Consider the following 12,521-nt stretch of genomic DNA (forward strand, 5'->3'; position numbering starts at 1 on the left):
TTGATCCGGTTGGGCCGAGCCGGTAGCGGTGATGATATGACGTCACTGAACCGGTTCTCCCCTCCCCCGCCCTCTCACCCCCCCACCCCCGCAGGTTATTCTTAGCTTTTATTTGGTCCCACCCCCAACCTATTGCTGCCTCCTGAGTTCCAGCTGATGACTAGAGGGAAAAAAACTGTTTAAACTCTTGCCGCGGGGCTTCAAAGGGCCGTCCTACAGCTGATCAGTGTTAAAAGCAAACAAATGAGTCGGGTCGTAAGTGCAAGGACCTTCCAGAAATGACTCTGACCAGCTAGCGACGCCCACCTAGTCACATGACCTCCAAGCCACACCCACAAAATAAGACACGCCCACAGAACCGGTAGTAAAAAAATTTAGAACCCACCCCTGGAGCACTTGTTCCTACTGACAGCAGCTAAAAGTGTGTGTGAGAGAGTGAAGAGGAAAAGAGGCCAGGAGGAAGCTGTGGGAACCAGCCTGGTTGCCTGAAAATGCCAGAATGATATCAATTGCCATGTTTAAATGGCTCTCAGCTGAAGAGGGAAATCTTCATCACTCTTATATAGTTCTTTCTTGATTTCCTCATAAAAGCCTCCTTTGCAGAAAGAATTCAGCAGAACAACTGTCTGGGATTTCAGTTTGGGATTGTTTTTATTTTGGTATGTATTTCACACCAAAATAATAAGAAATAAATGATAATAAATAAATAAATAATAAGAAATAAATGAAGTAAATAAAAAATAAAGTGTATAAAGAAATTTCCACTGTATTTTTTTTTTCCTTCATCAACCAGAGAAATAAAATAGCAGTTTTCAGAGCCTTTAATTTTCCACTCTACAATTTCTACCTAAAGCAATTTCTCTGCTCCTCTTCCAAGCTTGTCTTGTCTGTGAAGGGCTGGAGAAGATGTCCAGAGAAAGGGGACCTGGAGACTCTCCCCAGGAGGAGGTTGAAGGGATCCTGTCTAAAGGCAGCCGCATCACTGACCAGGTCACAAACCTTCAATGCTGCATAATATTCATCCAGGTCCAAGAAGGGGGTGAATAGGGGGGGGACTTCCTGGTTTCTAGGGAGAGGCACCCATGGAAGCTGTTCTGCTCTCCAACCACAAAGATTGCTGATCAATTGGGAATCTGTTTAAGTCTCAGAACGGCTCCTAATTGTGAATGGAATCCTTTTGTGAATTCCATTTTAAAGATAATAAGAAAAGCTCTGATGGATCAGACCAAGATCAGTCTAAGATTCACAGTGACCACACAAATCCCTCTGGTTCTCCCACAAGCAGAAGGCAGAGAGACTTATGGCTTTGCCCAACATGGAAGTGGTGTTTTCCCACAATTTCACTTTCCTCCATCACCCCACACAATATTGGGCACTCGGCCATCTCACACTCTAGGAATCCCCAATTCTGGTATCTGGGAAAATATTTCCAAGATTCACACACCCAATCAAAAAGGACTAAGGCGGGACTGGAACTCAAAGGTCTCCTGGTGATTGGCTGAAAGTCCCCCAGAAAGTTTTCATGCCTAAGGGAGGATTAGAACTCAGAGCCTCCTAGACCTTGGCTCAAACTCACCCAGCTGGCTTTCATGCCTAAGACAGAACTAGAACTCACAATGTTGTGGCGCGGGAATAACGAGAGGCACAAGCAGGCTAGTAACAACAGAATATTCATATGAGAAAATATTTCCAAGTTTCACTCCCCCAATCAAAAAGTACTAAGGCGGGACTGGAACTCAGGAGCCTCCTGGTGATTGGCCCAAAGTCCCCCAGGGAGTTTCCATGCCTAAGGGAGGATTAGAACTCAGAGCCAGCTGGCTTTCATGCCTAAAATTGGAGCAGGACTCAAAGTCCCCCATGATTGGCTCCAAGTCCCCCATTTGGCTTTTGTTGGAAGGTGGGATTAAAGCTCCGGTGATTGGCACAAAGTCCCTCAGCGGCCTTTGACTCCCCCTATGGTCTCCAGGCACAACTGACGGCTTCCCACAGACGAAGCTGCTTTCTGCTGCTGCCCCCTGGCTCCCCTCCACCTGGCACCCCTCGCCTGCCCCACTCCCTCGCCCCCCCCCCCGCTCGGCAAGCGCCGCCTCCGACAGCCCCTCTCCCGCCTCCCTCCCCCGGGGCTGGCCGAGCGAGCCCACGTGGGACTTCCGGGGGTCTGCGGGGTGGGGGGGGCACCAGCTTTGTGGGGGAGCGGATCGGCCACCTCCGGGCTCCGGGGATGGATTCCTCTCCCTGCGAGGTTGCAGCCGTCGGGCTGCTGCGTGGGGAGAAACGGCAGCTCCCTTCACCCCGGAGGAAGGCGAGGCGAAGGGCAGTGGCAGCAACGGCGCAGAGCGGGAAGCCCTTGGGGGGGGCTCGGGAGGAAGCGAAGGTTTTTTGAGGGGGGTGGTTAAAGATGTCAACGTCCCCCCTTTTTTTTACCTGCGTCCAGGTGAGCTTCCAAGAGGACCGGCATCACCTGGAGCTTTTCATCCGCTGCAGATTTGAGGTCTCTCAATTCTCCCCCTCCCACCTGAAAGGGCGCATCGCTTCCCCTCCCCCCCCCATATTAATCCCTTCCCCGGTCTTGGTCTGACCCAGCGCTCCTAGGACGGCGGTCCTTCCCCCTGGCAGCTCCTGCCCAGAAGCCTTTGGAGGGTTAGCCGACCTCCCCCCTCCCCCCCCCCCACAGGACAGAAAAGCTTTCTTTCTTTCTTTCTTTCTTTCTTTCTTTCTTTCTTTCTTTCTTTCTCTTTCTTTTTCTTTCTTTCTTTCTTTCTTTCTTTCTTTCTTTCTTTCTTTCCTCCTTCCTTCCTTCCTTCCTTTCTTTCCTTCCTTCCTTTCTTATTTCCCTTCCTTCCTTCCTTCCTTTCTTTCTTTCTTTCCTTCCTTCCTTTTTCTTTCTTTCTTCCTTTTTCTTTCTTTCTCTCCTTCCTTCCTCTTTCTTTCTTTCTTTCTTTCTTTCTTTCTTTCTTTCTTTCTTTCTTTCTTTCTTTTTCTTCCTTCCTTCCTTCTTTCCTTCCTTCCTTCCTTCTTTCCTTCCTTCCTTCCTTCCTTCCTTTCATTCATTCTGTCTGTCTCTGCCGTTCAGAGCGGCTGTTGCGCTGAGGCCCATTAAGTTCCGTTCTTCTCCCCAAGCCAGGGAGGCTGAGCACCTCCAGGTCCTCCCCCACCTCCCCTCCCTTTCCGATTTTGTCTCCTGTTGTAGCGCGGGAATAACGAGAGGCACAAGCAGGCTAGTAACAACAGCTCTTTAATTCAGGGTGAGACTTCAGCAAAAACTCACAGGCAACAGCCCTCTTTATATACTTTCCAGAGGTAACCAAGAACCAATCAGAATTCACTATGCATTTGAATTTCCCGCACAAAATAGATACATACACAACACCCCTCCCTTCCCAGAAGGCACTTATTCTATCTATTTACATATTTACATACAAAATCACGCAGGTGACCAGGGCGTGTCTTAATCCTGGTTGACCTGCGCAGTTCAGTTGTTGGCGAGGCGTCGAGCCGGTCGGAGGGACCTCCCGTCTCTCCCGGCTCCGCCAATGGAACCTCCTGGATTTCTCCGGAGGTGTGGCGATCTCCGGCTGGGAATGTCGGCTCGGTGGGGCGGCGCTGGAACTCAGGGTTGCCAGATAAGTATTCCGGCTTATTCGGGCTTGAGGTAGCTGTGTCGGAAAGACTTGGGTAGTTAGGACATGGGGTTTCGTTTGGTAAACGTTTACGCAATTGATCTATATGTCTCCTCCAGATTTTACCATGCCCAATATCTACTGTGTATGACTTTGGACCAGTAATTCCTACGATGGTTCCTTCTACCCATAATGGTCCATTGGTGTAGCTTCTAGCAAAGACTAGTGATCCTACTTCGAAGTGTCTTAGTCCTCCCCCTTCCCCAGTGAAACTATCAGAGGAGTAATTAGGATGCAGTCTGTCTAGAACGCATCGTAGCTTTCGGCCCATTAAAAGTTCGGCCGGGCTGCGGCCCGAAGTGGGGCACGGGGTAGCATGCTGTACTGCTAGGAACTCGTCTATCCTAGCCTGCCAGTCCCCTGCATCGAGTCGGGAGAGGGCTTCTTTGGCCATTTTTACAAATCGTTCAACAAGGCCATTAGAAGCCGGATGAAAAGGAGCGGATAGTGCATGTCTAATGCCTAGTTCGGCTAGGTAGCCTTCGAATTGAGTTGCCGTGAATTGGGGCCCATTGTCGGACACCAGAGTGTCCGGCAACCCGTGTGTTCCGAATAGTTTTCTGAGTACCTTGATTACGGCCTCAGAAGTGGTCGATGGCATTAGGGCAATTTTGAGCCACTTAGAATATGCATCTACAATAATTAGAAAGTTTTGGCCATGGAACGGGCCAGCGAAATCTATGTGAATCCTCCCCCACGGTCCCTTTGGTTTTTCCCACTCCCGAACGGGTGCTATGGGGGGATCTGGGCAGGACTCCTGGCAGGGCCTACACTTCCCTACCCACTAAGTGACATCTTGGTCGAGATGTGGCCACCAAACATAGCTACGAGCTAGGCCTTTCATGCGAACAACCCCAGGGTGTCCCTCGTGTAACATTTCTAGAACCCTGTGCCTTAATCGCGAAGGAATGACCACCCTGTCACCCCGCAGCAAGCAATCCCCCAACAGTGACAGTTCATTTTTCTTGTTGAAATACAATTGGAAGTCACCACCGTCCACCTTGGTAGGCCAATCCCTCGTTACCCAGCCCATTACTGTGCGCAAAACAGAGTCTCTGGCAGAAACCCTCGCCACCTCGTTCGAAGAAATGGGGCCCGGGGAAACAATGTCAAGCAGTAAAACCGGGGCTTCCGGGGTCGGGTTGTCCAATAGTTCCAGTAAAGGACATCGGCTGAGGGCGTCAGCATGTCCTAAGGTTTTGCCCGGTCGGTGGAGCAGTTTGTACGAGTATGCGGCCAAGAATATGGACCATCTGGTCATCCGGGGGGAGAGGGCCGCCGGGGTCGGTTAATCTCCAGCCAAAAGTCCCAAAAGAGGCTGGTGGTCTCTAATGAGTTCAAAAGTGCGGCCAAACAGATACTCGTGAAATTTTTTGACCCCTGCTACAGCCGCTAGTGCCTCCCTATCTAGCTGGCTATAGTTCCTTTCAGCACTAGACAGAATGCGAGAGTAATAGGCGATGGGTGCCTCTAACCCATTCGGCAGTCTATGGCCTAAAACTGCGCCAACACCAAAGGGGGAAGCGTCACAGACTAACACCAGAGGTAGTTCAGCATTGTACTGAATGAGGAAACTGTCCTCGGACAAAAGTCTCTTTACTGCGTTGAAAGTGGTCGCTTCTCGCTTGCCCCAAACCCACGGGACGTTTTTTCCAAGGAGCCTGTGCAGAGGCTCCACAACGGTGGCTTTCTGTTTCAAAAACATCGTATAGAAATTGAGTAGGCCCAAGAAAGCCTGCAGCTCAGCTTTTGACTTGGGGGTGGGTGCGCCTTGGATGGCCCTTACTTTGCTCTCTGTGGGGTGAATGCCTGAGCCGTCGATTCTGTAGCCTAAGAATTCTACTGATGGCACTGCTATCCTGCATTTATTCCACCTGAGTTTAAGTCCCACTTCTCTGAATCTGGTTAGGACTTGTCTAACCCTTTGGCCCAACTGCACTTCGTCCTGGCCACTAATCAAAACGTCATCGAAATACGGGATGACGCCTGGGAGGCCTTGTAGAAAGCGCTCCATGGTACTTTGAAAACGTCCTGGGGCGATGCTGACCCCAAACTGAAGCCTGGTGCATTTGAAGGCACCTCTGTGGGTTACTATAGTCTGTGATTCTGCCGTAGCGTCATCTACTGGCAGTTGCTGGTACGCCTGCGCAAGGTCTAGCTTCACGAATAGCTTGCCAGGGCCCAGGGAGTGTAGTAGATGGTGGACTATAGGAACCGGATAGGCGCTCTGCTGCAACGCCTTGTTAATCGAACATTTATAGTCGGCGCAAATTCTAATTGAGCCATCTGCTTTAACTGGAGTAACTATTGGGGTTTCCCACTTAGCGTGATCTACAGGAACTAGCACCCCTTGTTTAATGAGCTTGTCGAGCTCCGCATCGATTTTGGGTTTTAAGGCAAAGGGAACTCGCCTTGCCTTCAGTCTAATTGGCGCTATGTTGGGGTCTAAATTGAAGGAAATAGGGGTCCCCACGTACTTGCCTAGAGTCTCTTCGAAACGTCTCGAAATTCGTGAAGCAGTGTTTCTTTCAGTGATGATCCGTTGATGTTGTGGACGCCCGTGAAACCCATACCAAGGGCTCAGAACCATTTCATGCCCAGTAGACTCGGAAGGGGCTTGCTGACGACGGTCAGAGGCAGCTCTTTCTGAAACTCGCCGTAGGTGACCCAGAACGTGCCCACTCCTTCAACAGGAACTCGGTTCCCCTGGTAGTCGAGTAGGCGGATTTTCTGTCGGGATAGCTGGCTTTTCTGAAGCTTGGGCAGGAGTGCCTTGAGTGTTGACTAGGACATGATCGATAGCGTCGACCCGGTGTCGATCTCCATTTCGCACGATTTGCCATCAATTTCTACTTTCGTGTAGACTTTCTCGTCATTGGGCGTGCTGGTTTGGCCGATTGTCATGCTGTAGGTTTCCCGCTTTTGAGGTTCGTGCCGTTTTCTTGCGCCGTCGTCTTTGATTGGCTGTTTTGAACGAGCCGATTCTGGTTGGTCGCGGTAGTCACGTGGTTTTTGACTACGCGGAAGTTGAGCTCTGCAGACTTGTGCTAGATGGCCCTTTCTATCGCAACGCCTGCAGATGGCTTCTCTGTATTTACACGACTGTCTCTCGTGATCCCCGCCACAGTTGGGGCAGTTCTCGTGGCGGCGGCTTTGTTCACTTGATCTCTTTTCTGTATGGAAGATGTCCTCGTCCGACTCTTCCTCAGTGCTGGTTCGCACCTCTTCTCTGTGGACGGGGGCTGTTTTCGGCCTGTCCTTGCTTGAATTGGGACATTGCAGCGCTTCCGATGCCTTCATTGATGCCTCGTGTGCTCGGGCTTCGTCTAGTGCGCCGGCTAGCATTAGGTCCGGCTTGGCTAGGAGACGCCTTTGTAACCGGGTATCACGAACCCCGCAAATCAGTTGCTCAAGCAATGCATCGTGTAAGTCTCTGTAGTCACAATGCATAGTAGCTTTTCGAAGCGCGGCCACAAAAGCACTGACCGGCTCCCCTTCTTTTTGAACTCTTTGCCGGAGTTCGTAGCGCTGCATGAATTTGGATGGAACGGGAGCATAGTGAGCCTTCAGGTTGGCTTGAAGGACGTCCCAGGGGACTGTCTGGACTGGGGTTGGCTTGCAGAGGGATTCTGCCATCTCGAATATGTCTGGCCCGCAGTGGCTTAGGAACAGAGCCCATTTTCTGTTTGCGGAGAGCCCTTGCATTTCGCTCGCTTCCAAGGAGCACTCGAACCTTGTCAGATACGATCCCCACTTCTCTCGGGTCGGGTCGAAAGGCTTTGGCGGAACGTAGGCAGACATGCCACGTCTCCGTGTTCGGCAGTCACCCTGGCTGAAACTCCAAGCTCTTTTCGATTTGCCTCTTGTGGCCTCTATCCCACCTTCGTCGCCAATGTTGTGGCGCGGGAATAACGAGAGGCAGAAGCAGGCTACCAACAACAGCTCTTTAATTCAGGGTGAGACTTCAGCAAAAACTCACAGGCAACAGCCCTCTTTATATACTTTCCAGAGGTCACCAAGAACCAATCAGGATTCACCATGCATTTGAATTTCCTGCACAAAATAGATACATACACAACAGTGAATCCCACTCCTGACACCAGTTACTGTGGAAAGAAAAACAGGACCCAAAAAAACCAATAATCCAGGCTCACTGCAGTTATTATTTATTCAGTGTCCACTGGAGGAATTCTCCCCAGAAAATAGTGAGAGGAAATCTTACAGACAAAAGGATGCAATCATATCTATACATTCCAGGAAAGGAGGAGAAAATGACAATCATACATATGCATATTTCATTTAATAGATGATGTGAGCATGAATATTCAGAATTAGGGAGACTCAAGTTACCTCCCCAGCTTTGTATTGTTGCTACCCTCAAGAAAGAGTTATTGTGTAAACAAAAAGAAACGTCTCAGTTGCGTTGCCACAGCAGTTTGGGTGAAATATACTGAGAAATAAAGGCATCAACATTGCTCCATACATTCCTTCTATATTTCTGTCTTGCTAACATGCTCCCATTTCTCCAAGAAATTTGTCTCCTCACAATCTTCCACACACCCTTTATTTATTTCAAGAAAAATAATTGGCCCACTCATGCATGGAGAAGAGCTTGGACCATTTTCTATGTTTGGAGTGTGGGAAATGTTAAAAGTTGAAATTCCTCAGTCTCACATTTACACATTTCTTCTGGCTGTGAGCTGCTCCTTTGTATTCAACTCTGACCTCAGAAGGATAATGTAGCACTTGGGGATGAAGATGCAGCCCAGCAGACCAGCACTGGAGGCCAGGATGGAGAAGACCTGCACAGCCACCATGTATTTCCCTTTGGTGCTCAGGTAGGTGGGCACAAAAGTCACCCAGACACTGCAGAAGACCAGCATGCTGAAGGTGATCAGCTTGGCTTCGTTGAAGGCCCCAGGCAGATTTCTGGCCAGGAAAGCCACCGTGAAGCAGATGGCAGCCAGGAAGCCCATGTAGCTGAGGGTGACGTAGAACATGACAACGGCCCCTTCGTTGCATTGCAGGATGATCTCTCCAGACTGGGATTGGAGGTCAGAGTCAGGGAAGGGGGGAGAAACTCCCAGCCAGATGGAGCAGATGATAATTTGGACAGCAGAACAAGAAAGGATGATGGAGTTGGCCAAGCTCTTTCCCAACCATCTCTTCACTCGGTTTCCTGGTTTTGTGGCCAGGAAGGCCAGCACCACCATGATGGTTTTGGCCAAGAGAGAAGAAACGGCAACTGAGAAGATGATGCTGAAAACCGTTTGTCGGAGAAGGCAGGTGGCTTTCCTTGGTTGACCAATGAACAGAAAAGGAGAGAAGAAGCAAAGCAGGAGGGAGACCAGGAGGATGTAGGAGAGGTCCCGGTTGTTGGCTTTGACAAGGGGAGTTTCTCTGTATTTAGTGAAGATGATTAAAACAAGATCTGTGGTTAGGAAGAAGAATAGGGCAAAAGAGATCAGGATGATTCCCAGAAGTTCTTCATAAGACAGGAAGGTTATAACTTTGGGGGTGCATTGGACTCTGTCCTCATTTGGGTATTTATCATCTGGACACTTGGTGCATTTTTCTGTATCTGAGAAAGCAAAAAAGGAATATATCCTTAATATCTGTCCTTTTCTCTTGCAAGAAAAAACCTTCTCTGGATAACAGCTGATACCACAGGCATTTTCCAAGAAGTATTTCTTAACTATTTCATTAAAAAGAGCATAAGAAGGATATTTTTTTTCTTTAAAAATGTAGCTAGGTATATGAAGTTGAGGGAGGTTCTAGGATGTTAATTATTTCCAGTGTAATGTGTAGAATCTTCATAGGAACCTATATTATTAGAGGTTAATAATGAATCATATAATCTTTTTAGACAAACATCTTGAGTCCTGCCACATGGCAGTTATTATCCTAGACTTGGTGGACATCTACATCATATTGTAACATCTGGAAGCCATATGGAATTAAGGAGAAACTTCCTAACAGTGAGAGCAATTAACCAGTGGAAAGAGCTGGCCTCCAGACTTTTGGGTGCTTCAACACTGAAGGTTTTTAAGAAGAGACTGGACAGTCACTTGTCTTAAATGGTCTAGGTTCTCCTGCTTGAGCAGGGGGTAGGACTAGAAGACCTCCAAGGTCCCTTCCAGCTCTATTCTATTCCGATTGATTGATTGATTGATTGATCTACATGACTGGCAGAATATTTGTGTAATGAGTTCCCCCCATAACTATCCACAGCACCAGATTATGGTCCTCAAGGGAGGCCAATAAACAATGAATTGCAAGGTCTTTCACAAGTTTCAAAGATCTCAGATGTTCCTAGAAAGGTAAACTTAGCAGCACATATCCAAACTAAAAAGCAGAAGAGATGTTTCCTCTGCTGTTAGTAAAGCTTGTCCAGTCTGCCACCCCCTCCTCCCATCCCTTCCCAGCCCCCCTCCTTCCAAGTCTTTTTGATTTCCTTCCGTTTAGATAAGAAATTGTGCAGGTTAAAAATAAAAAACCCAGGTGAGCTTCAATCTGTCTTTTAGCTTGCACTTTCCTCAAAATGCTCTGGATGGATCCAGTTTCACAAAGCCTCCCATTTTCCTCAGTGTGACCCACCTTCCTGAGTGGAGAAGGTCCCCTCCGGACAAGGAACGCAGTCATAGCAGCAAACTGGCTCTCCTTCTCGAGCCCTCTTGACAAACCCAGGATGACAACTTTCCACACATTTGGACTGAGGCAGAGACTGAGCAGAAGAAAAGGAATGCCAAAGAAAAGATGTTAGGACTCTCCGTCCATGGAAAATGGGGAAAGAAATGGATGGAGACAAGTAGTCTCTGGTCTTCACTGGGGTAAATATGAAACCTCTGACTACTTCTAAACAGATGCAGGAGGTAAAACAACTGACAGATTCTTCCTTTAGTTCCTCCCTTTTGCTTTCAGAATTTAACATTACAATAAAGTACTTTCCTATTTAATAAAGTCTTGAGGGATGATATGAAGATATATTCATCTTAAAACTGAGAACAAAGTTTACTGTAAAAGATTGAATCTAATTCCATTAGATTTTTTTTTATTGCAAAAGTTTTACAATTACATTTTCACCCCATTTCCCCCCCCCGGCCCCACCCCAAGCTCCCCAACCTAACCCTCCCCAACCCCCCCTAACCCTCCCCTCCCCCCGGACTTCCATAGAATGTACTCCCATCAAAATCCCCTTTATATAAAACTTGAACCCCTCCATCCCCCATATAATTTTTCATCTTCACAAAATTCAAATATTTCTATCTTAATATAATACTGTCATTGAAAAGCTATTTGATACTTCCTAATTTGATATTTGTTCTGCACATAATCTATCCACTTTTTCCATTCCCATTCATAAGTCTCTTGTGAGCGGTCTTTTAGATATGCTGAAATCTTCGCCATCTCTGCAAAGCTGGCCATCTTCAAAGTCCATTCCTCGATAGTGGGCAAAATTTCATTTTTCCAATATTTACCTATCAATAATCTCGCTGCTGTTATCATATACAATATCAACTTTGTTTCATCCAATGTAAAACCCTTAACTATACCCAATAAAAACAATTGTGGAGAAAATTAAATTTTTTTCTTCAAAACATTCTGCATGACCCACCAAATTTTTATCCAAAAAGCCTTAACTTTCTTACAAGTCCACCAAACATGATAATATGTAGCATCTAAACAGTCACATCTCCAACATTTTGGCTGAACATTAGGGTACATACACGATAATTTCTTAGGATCTAAATGCCATCTATAAAACATTTTATAAAAATTTTCCCTCAAATTCTGCGACTGTGTGAATTTAACATTCTGGACCCAAATTTTTTCCCATGTTTCCAACATCACTGGTTCTGCAAAATTTTGTGCCCACTTAATCATACAATCTTTAACCAATTCAGTTTCTGAATCCCTTTCTAACAAAACATTGTAAAGCCTTTTAATATGCATTGGACCTTTCTCTTTTATATGTCTAACCAATTCTTCCTCATGCAACATAATACCAGTTTTTTGGTCCTCTTTCCATCTCAATTGTAATTGATTATATTGTAACCAAGTTAAGTTAATCCCTTCATCCAACAGTGTCTCTAATGTCTTCAGTTGCCATCTGCCCGCATCTGTGAAAAGAACCTCTTTGTATAAAAACCCCCCGAGTGACATTATATTTGTATTCCACATAATATGACCAAGATCCAGCCATAGCGGTATTTTGTAATCCCATTTGAATCGGTGCTTCTTCCAAACTCTCATCAAAGATTCTGTAAGTATATGGCTTTTAAATACTTTATCCACTTTGTTTTCATAAAATAAGTAAGCATGCCATCCAAATTCAAGATCAAAACTTTCTATATTCAATATTCCAGTCTTTTTCCTTCCAAACCAATCGCTTGCTTGAGTCAGAGCTGCTGCTTCATAATATAACTGTAGGTTTGGAAGTTTAAGACCTCCCCTTTCTGGAACATCTTGCATAATTTTCAATTTCACTCTCGGTTTTTTCTCGTTCCAGACAAACTTATTCACTCCACTTTGCCATTCTTTCAGTTGTTTATCACTTTTAAGCACCGGAATCATTTGAAACAAAAAAAGAAATCTTGGCAAAATGTTCATCTTAACTGCTGCTATTCTTCCAAGTAAAGACAGCTGCAGTTTTTTCCAAGTCTCCATATCTTTCTGTACATCTCGCCACAACGCCTCATAATTATTTTGAAACAGTTTCATATTTGATTCTGCAACCTGAACTCCTAGATATTTAACCTTTGGGACAATCTCAAAACCTGCCCTCCTTTCAAGTTCGTGTTTTCGATCTTGTGTCATATTTTTAACTATCATCTTAGTTTT

At 46.6% G+C, this 12,521-nt stretch overlaps 1 protein-coding gene across 1 annotated transcript in view; it reads right to left on the minus strand.

Moving 5' to 3' along the window:
• The window catches only part of LOC139326222 (vomeronasal type-2 receptor 26-like), a 94,405-nt gene that overhangs the window by 56,315 nt on the left and 25,569 nt on the right, over positions 1-12,521 (minus strand). The gene's annotated exons all lie outside the window — the stretch shown is intronic.

This window comes from Pituophis catenifer, unplaced genomic scaffold (assembly GCF_029215685.1).
Source record: "Pituophis catenifer annectens isolate HBS135680 unplaced genomic scaffold, rPitCat1.0.hap2 SCAF_19, whole genome shotgun sequence".
NCBI classification, from domain to species: Eukaryota; Metazoa; Chordata; class Lepidosauria; order Squamata; family Colubridae; genus Pituophis; species Pituophis catenifer.